This window comes from Tenrec ecaudatus, chromosome 6 (assembly GCF_050624435.1).
Source record: "Tenrec ecaudatus isolate mTenEca1 chromosome 6, mTenEca1.hap1, whole genome shotgun sequence".
NCBI lineage: Eukaryota > Metazoa > Chordata > Mammalia > Afrosoricida > Tenrecidae > Tenrec > Tenrec ecaudatus.
In genome coordinates, this window is record NC_134535.1 from 109360340 (window position 1) to 109374620 (window position 14281).

Genomic DNA, 14281 nt, shown 5'->3' on the forward strand with positions numbered 1-14281 from the left:
CTGTGCCTCCAGCCCCCATATGCACCAGTGTACAACCTCTGCCCTATCCAGTCCTGAAAGGTAGAATTCGGATCATGGTAGTTGGGGGGAGGAAGCATCCAGGATCTAGGGGAAAGCTGTGTTCTTCATCGGTACTATAACGCACCCTGACTGACCCATCTCCTCTCCTAAACCCCTCTATGAGGGGATCTCCATTGGCCAACACATGGGCCTTGGGTCTTCACTCTGCACTCCACCTTCATTCACTATGGTATATATATACTTTTTCTTTTTGCATGATGCCTTATACCTGCTCCCTTTTGTACCTCGTGATCGCACAGGCTGGTGTGCTTCTTCCATGTGGGCTTTATTGCTTCTGAGCTAGATGGCCGCGTGTTCACCTTCAAGCCTTTGAGACCCCAGACACTATCTCTTTCAATAGCCAGGCACCATCAGCTTTCTTCGCCACGTTTGCTTATGCACCCGTTTGTCTTCGGCGATCGTATCATGGAGGTGTGCAGCCAATGATATGATTTTTTGTCCTTTGATGCCTGATAACTGATCCCTTTGGCACCTCGTGATCGCACAGGCTGGTGTGCTTCTTCCATGTGGGCTTTATTGCTTCTGAGCTAGATGGCCGCTTGTTTATCTTCAAGCCTTTAAGACCCCAGTCACTATCTCTTTTGATAGCCGGGCACCATCAGCTTTCTTCACCACATTTGCTTGTTCACCCACTTTGGCTTCAGCAGTTGTGCCGGGAGGGTGAGCATCGTAGAGTGCAAATTTAATAAAAGAAAGTGTGCATGCATTGAGGGAGTGCTTGAGTAGAGGCCCAAGGTCCTTCCGCCACCTTAATACTAAACCTATAAATATAGACACATAGATCTATTTCACCATCCTCATACATATATATTTGCATGTACATGTCTTTGTCTAGACCTCCATGAATTCCCCTTGACTCCTAGCTCTTTCCTCCATCTCAGTCAGGGATTTTCAATAAACCAAAGACCCCAAATCCCTTTGTGCCAAGAGTAATGAATTACAAATGGATTCTAAAATAAGCGGGGGCGGGGGGAGGAATTCAGAGATAAAATGGAAAGGGTATATAGAGTAACACTAACCATGGACATGGAGATAAGGTCTTAGAGATACAGATGCTGTGTCCATAAATGTACTTGGGAAAGATAGGGAAGGAAACAATGGCAGGCCCATTTGAGTAAATATGTTTTCATCTGGACATGTGGGTAGCGAAAGCCTGTGAGAGTGGAGCCTTCTGGATATTCATTTACTGATGGGGCAAAACTCAGGAGAAAGTTGCAAAAAAATCTTCTAAAGACTGGAACTTGGAATGTGTGAAATATAAATTTAGGAAAATTGGAAGTAGTAAAAAATTCACTGGGACACATGAAGGTGGATAGCCTGGGAGCAATAGTGAACTGAATTGGTATTGCCCATTTTGAATCAGAAAATCATATAATTTACTGTGTCAGGAATAACATGGCAATCATTGTCAGAAAGGATCTTGCTAAATCTGTGATGAACTGCAATGCTGTCTGTGATAGGATTTTATCTGTCAGCCTTCAAGGAAATTCAATCAGCACAGCTATTTTTGAACTGTATGTACCAACCACAAAATTTAGTGATGAAGAAATTGAAGAATTTTACCAACAACTTCAGTCAGAAATTGATCAAACATGCAATCAATATGCATGGGTAGTTATTGGTGATTGGAATGCAAAAGTTGGAAACAAAGAGGTAGAAACAGTACTTGGAAAATATGGATTTGGGGATAGAAAGGAAACTGGAGATTGCTTGATAGGACTTTGCAAAACTAACAGCTTATTCATAGCAAATATATTTTTTGAACAATGTAAAAGGACTTCTCCAAATGGAATACGCAAAAATGAAACTGACTACATCTGTTGGAAGACACGATGAAAAAGCTCAATCTCATCAGTTAAAACCAGATCAGGGGCTGACTATGGGACAAACCATCAATCTGTCAGATGTAAGTCCAGCATAAAGCTGAAGAAAATTAACACAAGTCCACAATAGCCAAAATATGTCTCGAATCAATCCCACTTGAATTTTGAGAACATCTCAAGAATAAATTCAACACATTGAACATTAATGACAGAAAACCTGACGAGCTATGGGAAGACATCAAGACTATCATTCATGAAGAAAGCAGAAGGCATTAGAAAGGAAAGAACAAAATGGTTATCAGAAGAGACTATGAAATTTAGAGTAGCTAAAGCAAATAAAGAAAAGATGAAGTCAAAAATCTGAAAAGAAAATTTCAAAAGGCAGCTTGAGAAGACACAGCCAAATATAACAAAATGTGTATGGACCTAGCATCAGAAAACCAAAAGGAAACAGCATGCCCATTATACCTGAAACTAAAAGGACTCAAAACATACAAGCCTCAGCCGAAAGTTTGAAAGATTTCTTAGGTAAAATCTTACATGGTGAAGGAACTATCAAGAGAAATTGAAACGAAAACACAGAATAACTGTGCCAAAAAGAACTAGTTGACAGCCTACCATTTAAGGAGGTCGCATATGAACCAATGGTACTGAAGGAAGAGTCCAAAGTGCTCTGAATGCATTATCCAAAAACAAAGTTCCAGGAACTGATGAAATAACCGTTTAAATGTTTCAGAAAGCCGAAGAAGCACAGGAAGCACTCATTGGTCTTTTCCAGGAAGTTTGGAAGACATCTATTTGTCTAACTGACAGGAAGAGATTCAAATTTATGGCCATTCCATAGAAAGGTAACCCAATAGATTGGTCAAACTATAGAACAATATCATTGATATCATACACAAGTAAATTTTTGCTTAAAATTATCCAACAATGGTTGCAGCAATATATTGACAGAGAACTACCAGAAGTTCAGGCTGGATTCATTAGAGGACGTGTAACAAGGGATATCATTGCTGATGTCAGATGGATCTTGGCTCAAAGCAGAGAATATCACAAAGATGTTTGCTTGTGCTTTATTGATTATGCAAAGGCATTCGACTGTGTGGACCGTAATAAGCTAAGAAGAATGCGAATTATGGAATGCGTCATTGTACTTAAGAGTACATGTATCAAGAGGCAGTTGTGTGATCAAAACAAGGGACTGCTGCCTGGCCTAAAATCAGCAAATATGCATTTCAGAGTTGCATTCTCTCACCACCTTGTTCAATCTATATTCTGAGAAAATCATCAGAGAAGCTGGATTACATGAAAAGGGTGACATCTGGATTAGAGGAAGGCTGATTAACAACCTGCAATATGCAGATGACACAACGTTGCTTGCTGAAAGTGAGGAGGACTTGAAGCACTTGCTGATGAACATCAAGGATTCTAGCCTTCAGTATGGATTACAACTCAACGTAAAGAACACCAACATTCTCACAACTAGTGATATCATGATAAATGAAGATGATAAAAGTTTGAAGTTGTTAAAGATTTTGTCTTCCTTGGTTGCACAATCAATGCCATGGAAGTCTCAGTCAAGAGACCAACAGATGTATTGCACTGGGTAAATCTGCTGCTCAAGAGCTCTTTAGAGTATTGAAGAGCAAGGATGTTACTTTGAGGACTAAGGTGAACCCGGACCAAGCCATTGCATCATATGCATGTGAAAGTTGGGCGTTGAATAAGGAAGACCGTAGAATAACTGAAGCATTTTAATTTGGGTGCTGGAGAAGAATACTGAAAGTGCAATGGGCTGCTAAAAGGACGAATTGAGCTGTGTTGGAAGAAGTAAGGCCAGAGTGCTCTTTAGAGGCAAGGATGGCAAGATTTTGTCTTATACACTTTTCACATATAGTCAGGAGAGACCAGTCTTTGGAGAATGACGTCATGTTTTGTGGGAGGCTGTGAAAAAGAGGAAGGCCTTCAATGAGATGGATGGACAGTGGCCGCATCAGTGGCCTCAGGCATAGGAATAATTGTGAGGCTGGCGCTGGACCTTGCAGGGTTTCCTGCTGTTGTGCATGGGGTCATTAGGGATTGGAGCTGACTTGATGGCACCTAACAACAACAACAACAACAACAACAACAAAAGGGGGGCCATATCTAGACAGTTCTAGAATGTAAAGATGGGAGGGAAGGAGTCAGAGTTGATATAATCATAATAAATTTGTACTCTTGCTATTTCACAAAACTGACTTTTCATTTTTCTTCATTCAGATGTTCTGGGCCTGGGATTGCCTTTGTGTTTCCGAATGAATGAGATAGTGTTCAGGACAGTATTTTAATGCCTCTGGATGTGACTCAGGGGATTTTTAAAAAAACAAAGAGCAGTATAGTTAACTTCATGTCATGTGGCTAAACTAGTCCTGATTGAAAATGCTATCTCACTAGTTCCCCCATCATAACCTTTCTAACCTGACTGCTCTTTACTAGCCATGGGAAGAAGAGAAAACTCTGGCAAGATTACACTCACTGTCATGGGGTTGGGCAGAGACTGAATCCTAGAGGCGGAAAGTGGGTAACACATGGAAGCTGGCAGACACTGCTGGGCAATGATGCCACAAAAGGGCACCATCCCTCTTTTCGAGAGAACGCCTTCAGGAAAGCAAACAATACTTATAGCTGTCTCTCAGATGGGGGAGTCCTGGTCTTTGCTTGCAGATTTGTTTTCCCCTGAAAAGGTGAAGTGCAATGAAGCTAAACGACAAGATTCTGTATACAAGATACTGCTTGAAAGATTTGGAGAAAAAATATAAACCAGCATCCCTTAATGACTGGGCTGAATAATAAAAAAGATTGCAATTGCCATTTGGGCTGTTATACTGGCTTCATTTATTATATTGATTCTGCCATAGCCTTTAGAGGGAGCCTGTGTGTGAATAGAAGTATATACTGTGGATTTGGCATCTGTAGCTGGCTTTGTATATTTCTGGGAACCACGATGACAGCGTGTTAAAGCAACTGGGTACAATGCTGTCTGCCTGACGATATGTCAGGGTCTACTTTGCTCTTTTGATAATACCAGATGTGGAAGCAGATAGAATGTTCTAGCAGCCTATCTTCACAGATTCACATGGAATGCTGCCCAAGAAAATGAAAGCACGCTTGGTATAATTATCAAATGTCACTGATGATTCATCTCTAGAGCACAAAAGAGACAATTAAGGGAAGTTTTATGATTTATGCAAATGGAACTATATCTAACACTTGTATTGGCTCAATTAACACAATTTTTGCATTCCATCCAATCTACTAGCTCAGAGTGGAAAGATTTGTTGTGGTTTAATCCACGTGTGCATTAACCAATGACTGCAATGTACTTCTAAGAAGTCTAGCACGTGTAGGTCTGTAGTTTTGGAGTTGGTGTGTTGAGACAACTGGAGAGGCTTCTACTATAGCTTTGCCATCATGATCGGAAACTCTGCTAATCCCAATAACGACCACTCAAAGGTCACTCAAGGTTTTCACGGCTGATAGAGAAGGATGATGGAATAATAAGCAAATGAATTTTATGTATTACTAAACTGGTAGAGAGTCAGGCTTGCTAACATTTCTGGATGAGAACTTGAACCCTGTTGTGTTAGTCCGGGTAGACTAGAGAAACAAAATTCATAGGCACTCACATGTGGGAAAGAAAGAGGTTTATATAGAAGAGCAATTGAATATTGAGGAAACATCCCAGCCCAGTCCAGATCAAGTCCATAAGTCCGATATTAGCCCATATGTCTGATGCCAACCTATAAATTCCTCTTCTGACTAACGAAACACATGCAATGACACCGAATGCAGAAGATCACAGGCCAGTGGGTGCAAAGTCTTATGGATCCAGTAGTGGTAGAAGCATCTCAGCGCTGACTGGGGTCTCCACATGGCTCCTCCAGTTCCCAGGGCACGGTGTCTATCACCATAATTCCATGTGTCTTGTCAGCTGCTATGTCTCCCAGGGTGTGATCAGAGAAAGAGATGTGTCTCCTACCTTCAATGAGGAAAAATCCAGATTTCCAAGAATCCTCAGGAAAAATCCATGCCTACACCGAGGCCTCATTGGCTTTGATCCGATTGACATACTAGACTCCACCCCTTCACTTTTAATCTTCTCAAGTCCCAAGTTGACACCAGATTATGTAACTACCACAACTATTGGCAATAAATCTTATAGACTTCAAGGACAGTGAGCAGGTGTAAGGAGGCTCAAGCTAGAGGGACACACATGGTTCCACGAATGTGTAAACAACCATGGACAGACTAAACGATGGCAAGATGTCAGTAGTAAATGTAGTATTTGCCTTTGCTCTATCACAGCAGTAGAGCTAAAATTTAAAACGCTCTTGTATGCTCCATGGCACACATTGACCATGTTGAGACAAAATAGCGATCATTGCATGCCAATGCACACACAAAGCTCCACCAAAACCTGGACCGGAACTTTAGCAAAATCCCCACATGAGTTCTATGGACACTAACGTTAAACACTGGAATAGTTACACCGATCTTTCTCATGATACAGAATTGTCTCTTTCTGTGGGGAGAGCTGCAGAAATAATTAGAGGCTTGATTCTGTTTTGATATTTTCAAATAGATTATCCTAGCTAAAGGAGATTTTTAAAATGCCAAATATTTACCTGGAACCATCAAGTCTATCACTAGTTAAGCACCACATCTGGATCCTCTTTGCCCACGGCTCCCTCATTCTATTTTCGTTTTATGACTGCATACTATTTTTCATTGTTTTCGTTCTTAACTTTATCACCCTCATTCTAACTCTAGGTGAATATATACATTAGAATTTAAGATGGGAAAGAGCTTTAAGATTAACAAGCAAAATTCCTGGTCCTGAAAGGGAAAAAGCTGGATCCCAGAAAGATTAAGTGACTTGAGATTCATTACAAAAATAGTAGAAACATTCATTAAGCTAAAATATTAAAATGTGAAGCTATTGTGTCTTGATAGATGCTCTATCTAGGTCTATGTGCTTCTGAAGGCTGCCAGTGTTTCTATTGCTCTGCCATTTTCAGTTCACATCACACCCAATTGGCAGTTGTGCTCTCCTGGAGGGATTCAAATCATCTTCCTTTTCAAAATACTTTGAGATTTGGGAACAATGAAGGCACAAGGTCGTGGCTGTAAGCGGGAGGAGGTATGGTCTCCCAATGAAACTCTCATAGGATAGCCTTGTTACCTTCAAGTCTGTGGGTCAGATGTTAGGTTCGAAGCTTTCCCTGACTTGCTTAACTTGATGGTATAGGAGGGGCGGGGTTGAGGGGAAGGGGATAATAAACCCAAAATAGGCAGAAAGATCACAGACTTTGGGCTGCAGAGTTGAAAGGATCTAAGCTCAGCAAGTCAGGCTTCTGGCTGTGGAGGTGAATGAATACAAACTCAATGAGATGTTAGGTCCCTGATGGCTCCTAGTATTGGTAGGCAATAGAGCAGGCAATTGGCTCAAATCCAAAGAAATTGAAATCAATAAACCAGGCGCAGGATCAAGACTCAGGACAAAGCAAGAAAACTTTTCCACAGAGTCCATTTATACTGGAAGCAGGTCAACTTGCTTCCACCCCACTCCAAGGAAAGTTCCTTTCAATAGTTATAGCAGGTCTGTGACGTGAGCAAGGGCACCACATCCCACCTCAATCTTCCCACAACAGATGGGCTTCTCGTAGCAGATCATCATGGGGGCAATAAAATAGTGTTAGATTACATCAGGGGGAATTACTAGGTCATAAGTGCCAATCCACTGAGAATCTTGGTCCAGTCAAGTTGACACAAACCCTACTCAAAATCACACATGGTAGACAGACTTTGGCAGAACTTCTAGATTAAGGCAAACTTGGAAGAAGGAAAAGATGGCCCAGTTCTGAAGAATCCCCATTAGCCATTCCCACCAAGTTGATTCTGACTCATAGCAACATAGAGGGTATGTAAGACGATGAATCTCTCTGGGGCAGACAGCATCACCCTTCAGTGGGGAAGTGACTGGTGGGTTTGACGGGTCTCCCTCATGGTTGACAACACAGTGCTAAACCCACATCATCAAAAGGGCTCAACCGTTTAAAATGAACATCAGGAAAACATGGTGTGATAGGAAAATGTGTCTTTCAGGTTGGAAGGCAGTCAACATTCCACTGGGAAAAATCGTCTCCTCAAAGTAGCATCAACCTTTATGACATAGAGGGAAGCAAGATAGCAACGTCTTCATTTTCTGAGGGTTTACTACCCAAAATAAGAAGAGACAGCTACTATGATCTACCAATAATCAGAAAGTAGCATGTGAAAGTATAAATCTAGGAACATTGGCAGTCATCAAAAATGAGACAGAATACAAAAAGACAGATATCCTAGGCATTCTTGAGCTGAAATGGACTGGCATTGCCAATTTGGATCGGACAATCAACCTGTTTACTATCTGGAGAATGAAAAATTCAAGAAGAATGACATCACATCCATCATCAAAAAGAGCATTTCAAGATCTAGCCTGAAGTACAATGCTGTCTATGATAGGATAGTATTTATACCTATAAATAAGACCAGTTGATATAATTATTATTCAAATTTGTGTACTAACCAATAAAGCCACTGCTAACGAAATGAAAATATTCGACTAACTTCTTCAATCTGAAGTTAATAAAATATACAATCACGATGTATTGATACTTACTGGGAATTGGAATGCAAAAGTTGGAAAGAAAATGGAAGAATTAGCAGTTAGAAAATCTGGTCTTGGTGATAGAAATGACTCTGGAGACTGCATCATAGAATTTTACTGCACAAGATGTCTTTAGAGCATTGAAAAACAGGAGGTTACATGAGCACTAAGGTATGCCTGACCCATGCCATGGTATCTTCAATCACCTCATATGCCTGTGAATATTGGACACTGAATAAGGAAGACTGGAGAAGAATCGATGCATTTGAATGGTGGTGCTGGTGAAGAATGTTGAAAGCCCCATGGACTGTCAGAAGAACAGATAAATCAGTCTTGGAAGAACTATGGCAAGAGTGCTCATTAGAGTCAAGGACTTCTCTTATATGCTTTGGATATGTTGTTAGGCGTGATGCTTGGGACAGTAGAGGCGCGGTGCAAAACAGTGAAAAGGAGGCACACCCTCCAGAGATGGATTAACACAGTAGTGCCGCCATGGACTCAAACACAGTAGCAGTTGCTCTGTTGTGCATGGGGTCACTATGCGTTGGAACTAACTCAATGGTACCTAACATCGACAGCAGCAATGACTTTTTTTATTGCAAATACCTTTTTTCAACAACATAAATAGTAGCTATATGCATGGACCTAGTAGATTGAGTATACAGGAATGAAATTGATTACATCTGTGAAAGGAGATGATTATGAAACTCAATGTAAAAAGCCCAACCGAGGTCTCCATTTATATGGATGTTGATATTGATATCGGCATCAATATCTATGTATTAGTATATCTGATGTTGTGGTTGTATGCTGTTAGGTAGTTCTGACTCATGATGACCGTGTATGACAGGATAGAACTGACTGTATACATTCCTGATTTGGAGCATTGCCAGATGGTTTTTTTTCTTCCCCTTTTCATAGAGCTACTGGTGGGTTAGAACTGCTGACCTTTGGGTTAGTACCTCAGTGCTTAATCATTGTGCCACCACCAGGGTTTCTTCTACTTCTGTATGTGTGTGTATATGTATTGCTCACATGATCGTGAGCACTGCCAAGTCCAGAATTTGTATGATGAGCCTTTAGATTGGGCAAGAAATGATATTGTAATCTTGAATCCCAAATCTGTAGTGCATATATTAAAGAAAAACCAAACCCACTGCCACTAAGCCAGTGCTGACTCATAGTGACCCCCTCTGGGTTTCTGACACTGTAGTGGTTCAGGGGAGTAGAAAGCAAAGTCTTTCTCCTGCAGAGCTGCTGGCGATTTCAAACTTCTGACCATGCAGATCACACCCCATGCATAACCACTACACTACCAGGGCTATGCTAAAGACTCAGGAAGGTATTTGTTATAGTTTTGTGGCAGAATTCCTGATTCTCCAAGAGACCCCAGTTCTTGCTCTGAAGGTGTTCAATTTATTGGATGAAGCCAACCCACATTATTGAGGTTATTTTTTTATTTAGAGTCAGCTGATCTTAAACGGCATTCAATCTAGAAAATACCTTCACAGAAATAATAGACTAGCATGTCACGGAGTAACCAATTACAATAGCCTAGTGAAACTGACACAGAAAATGAACTATCACAAGTATTTTTATTTTAAGATTATTGATTGAATGTTTCATTTCTTATGTAGCTTTTTTATTTAGAGCTAACTTTTACTCATTTTTTGTACTGGCTTAGTTTTCTATGTAGCTTGAAAACAATTTTTTGGTAGAAGCCAGGCATAATATAGTGTGTAATAGAAACAGATAAATTGACCTTGAGTGAAACTTTATGTTACCTTGGGTAGGAGTTGAACTCTACTTAATGTTTGCTGTAGGTGTAAGTGCCAGAGGCTTAGAATACATCTCCTGTTGTTTTTGTCTCCCTTATTGACTTAAGACTTTCCTAAAAATAATCCTCCTCAGAGAGACTCTTTGTTTTGCAAATTTTCAGCTGAAATTTATTATTTCAGAGACTTCTTGATATGGTTGTAATGTGTGGGGGTGGAGAAGTATTATTTAAGCTTTGGATTAAGTCTCCGTCTTTCAGTAGACCTGTGTCCCTGCCCGTGATCTTCACAAGTATTTTCTTGGGCTTCCTTATTTCTCTGAGGTGAAACAAAGGGTAGATGGGACTAACGTGGGGAAAATGTCCTTTGGGATAAGACTCCAGTAAATCCTTTTTGTAGAGAAGTGGCTTTTGTTACGGATAACTGCTTTCCTGCTTGTGAAATTTTGGGGGACTCTTAGTCTGCAGTGGTATTTCTTGTGAGGTTGTGACTGTTTTTAGTCTCCTTTACTTACTGCCCCTTTAGGTGGGCTCCAGGAGGGGGTATAGGTGAGCATGCACATCTGTTCAAATAAACTACATCCACAGCTTATCTCTATCTTAATTGCCTTTGTTTGCAACTGCTTATTTAAAAAGTTGTAATTTTACACTTTTGCCTCTCCATACCAAGCCATTCTGGCAAGAACTTGAGCAGAGGCTAAAGGAAGGATGGTCTCTATGAAATTTTTTCTTAACCCTCAGTCATAGACAATTCTATTTAATCTTTTCATAATGGGCAGATGTGCCAGTGTGTGTGACCCACTAGTGTATAAGCTAGCTTGCACACTGCTTGCGTCCATTTACCGTGATCGTAGTTTTTCCTCTTGTCTCTCTACTCCTCATGGAGATGTGCTCCTCTCTGCTCCTTTAGTCTCTTACACTAGTTTCTACCATATTTTCTGGGGTCCCAAGGAGATTGTGTATGGCATCACTAATTCCATACATCACATCGACCAGGATGTAGCTTACCAAGACAAGTCATCGCATTCCCTGGAGGGAATAGTCTTCCGTGCCTACAAGACCTTTACTAAGCTGGTGAATCGTGATGACGATGCAGTCCTTAATGAGGGAGGAGTGATTTATGTCATCATAACCTTTGTGGTTGGTAAACCTAAATATGTTAAATTACTCTGCCCTCTGCTGCCCTCTTGCTCTTCTGAAAGAAGACCGGGCACACCAGTAAAAAAGCAAAGTCTTACATTACATGCACGTCGTTTAACTGTGTGTTCTCTAACAATAAAGTGAATATTATCATTTTTTAAAGATGGGTGGAGGGGGTGTTCACAGTTTATGTAACTGATCAAGATCACATGACTAGTCTGTTGAGGATGGATTTTGAGCCAGATTCGTCTAACACTAAAGGTAGGGCTCATTCTATTGAATCATCTCCCTTCTCTTTATTTTCCCAATAGGCATTTGCTTTGTCATTCTGACTCTCGCAACCCCATGTGGCATTCTGACTCTGCCCCTCAGGGTCTCCTAGGCACTGATCTTCACCAGGACTTTGTCCTGTGGAGCCTCTAGTGTACTAGAGCTGAAATTAAAAAGTACTCACTATGCGGGAGGTTGCAGTCTAGAGTGAAAGTGCACCTTGAGCTTTGTCATCAGTGCAGAGGCCATTTGAAGGCATGCCAGCCATGTGTCTATTCTTAGACAAGGTGAGATAGTTTGGTCTTCAGGAAGAATGTGTTAGGAGTACCACTCCTGAGGGAGGGCCAGCTGTACCTTCAGGCTTGTACAGGGGACTGCGGAACTGCCTTAAGGCTTTACTGAACAGAGCCACATGTTATCTAGTTTACGGTGGAAGCTGGAAAACAGGTAGCTATGATTTGGGGCTGCAGGGTCATTACCTTTCCTCTGTACACCAGGTAGCCAGGCAGTCAGTCAAAGCTCCAGAAACACCCTGTAAATCCTTAGCTCCTCCAGTTGTATGTGTGTCCCCATCAAGGTTCTTTCCTTGATTCTATAACCCCACCCACAACAGTGATGCATTGTACCACCCCCAATCACAATATTGGGATGATTTTCTTTTAATCATCTATAATTATCCCTGGTGGTGGTGTGACCACGAGGTCAGCAATTTGAAACCACCAGTCACTACTCAGGGGAAAGACAAGGGGCGGGTCTACTCAGTGAGTTGGGGTTTGGGATAATTAGCTTCATGGCCAAGAAAAATCAAATCCATGTGGGTCTCATGCTGATAGGTTCCCACATCTGGGATCATTTGTCTTTGTTTTGTCTTTACCCTGCTTACGGCTTAAGAAGAGGGTCTCCTGATGTTTGAACCTGGAATTTTTTACACACCCGCCCCCAGAAGAGTAGGTTCCAACCACCATCCTCGTGGATAATGGGAGAGTTCTGTACTATTGTGTCACCCAGTTTCCTGCAGAAACCAGCAGAGTTTAAAACGTAATTTTCAGTCCTTTAGTAAAGCTTGTTTTTGTTCTATAAGTGTTTTAGTTACTATGCAAAGATCATTTAACAGTATGAATTATAGCAAGCTATGCATACCATTGTGAAGAATGAATATTCATTGTGTCCTTGTGGTTTCTGTACACAAACCAGGAGGTAGCCTTTTGAACAAACTAGGGAATATTGCATGGGTTAAAATCAGGAAAGGTGCGCAACATGGTTGTTTCCTTTCACCATACTTATTCAATCTGCATGCTCAGCAGAAGTGTAAAAAATTGGACTATGAGTTATCCACCTTCCTGACAATATCACTGAAGACAAAATAGGTGCATATACAAATGTGGGGAAGAGAGCTGATGGTGCCTGGCTATTAAAAGATATAGCATCTGGGGTCTTAAAAGCTTGAAGACGCACAAAGGTCCATCTAGCTGGGCCATCTAACTGGGAAGCAACAAAGCCACATGGAAGAAGCACACCAGCCTGTGTGTGTATGAGGTGTCAACAGGATCAATTATCAGGCATCAGAAGAACCCAAACAAACAGTCATATCGATGCTAATTTGTGTGTGTGTGTGTGTGTGTGTGTGTGTGTGTGTGAAGTGGAGACCCAAAGCCTATCTATAGAGAGTTGGACATCCCCTCTCAGAAGGGTCACAGGATGGGACTAGCCAGCTAGGATGCAGTATAGCACCAACAAAACACACAACATTCCTCTAGTTCAGTGGTTCTCAGCCTTCCTAATGCCTGACCCTCATGTTGTGGTGGTCCCCAACCATAAAATTATTTTTGTTGCCACTGCATAACTATGATTTTACTACTGTTAATGAATTACAATGTAAATATCTGATATGCAGGATGTATTTTCATTGTTACAAATTGAACATCATTAAAGCATAGTCATCAATCACAAAACACTATGTAATTATATGTTGTGAAATATTTATTTCTAATTACAAATAAATGACATGTTGTCTTGAAGCATGGTATGGCATGGGTAACAGTCTTCAAGCCGGGTACTTGTATGTGGGCGCATCTGCATGTGGGCGGACTGCCTGGCGACAGATAGAGGGTGGTGTCTTGGTTCCTAAGACCATCAGAAATAGGTGTTTTTCCGATGGTCTTAGGCGACCCCTGTGAAGGGTCGTTCAATCCCCAAAGGGGTTGGGACCTGCAGTTTGAGAACCCCTGCTCTAGTTCTTTAATGCTTCCTCCCCCCACCCAACTATCATGACCCCAATTCTACCTTACAAATCTAGCCAAACCAGAGCATGTACACTGGTACAGATAAGCTCTTGCAACACAGGAAACACAGGGTGGGGGAGGAAGGGAAAAAAATGGGGATCTGATACCAAGCACTCAAGCAGAAAGAAAATGTTTTGAAAAGGATAATAGCAACATTTTTACAAATGTGCTTGACAAAATGGATGTATGGATTTTTATACGAGCTGTAAGTGTCCAATAAAAT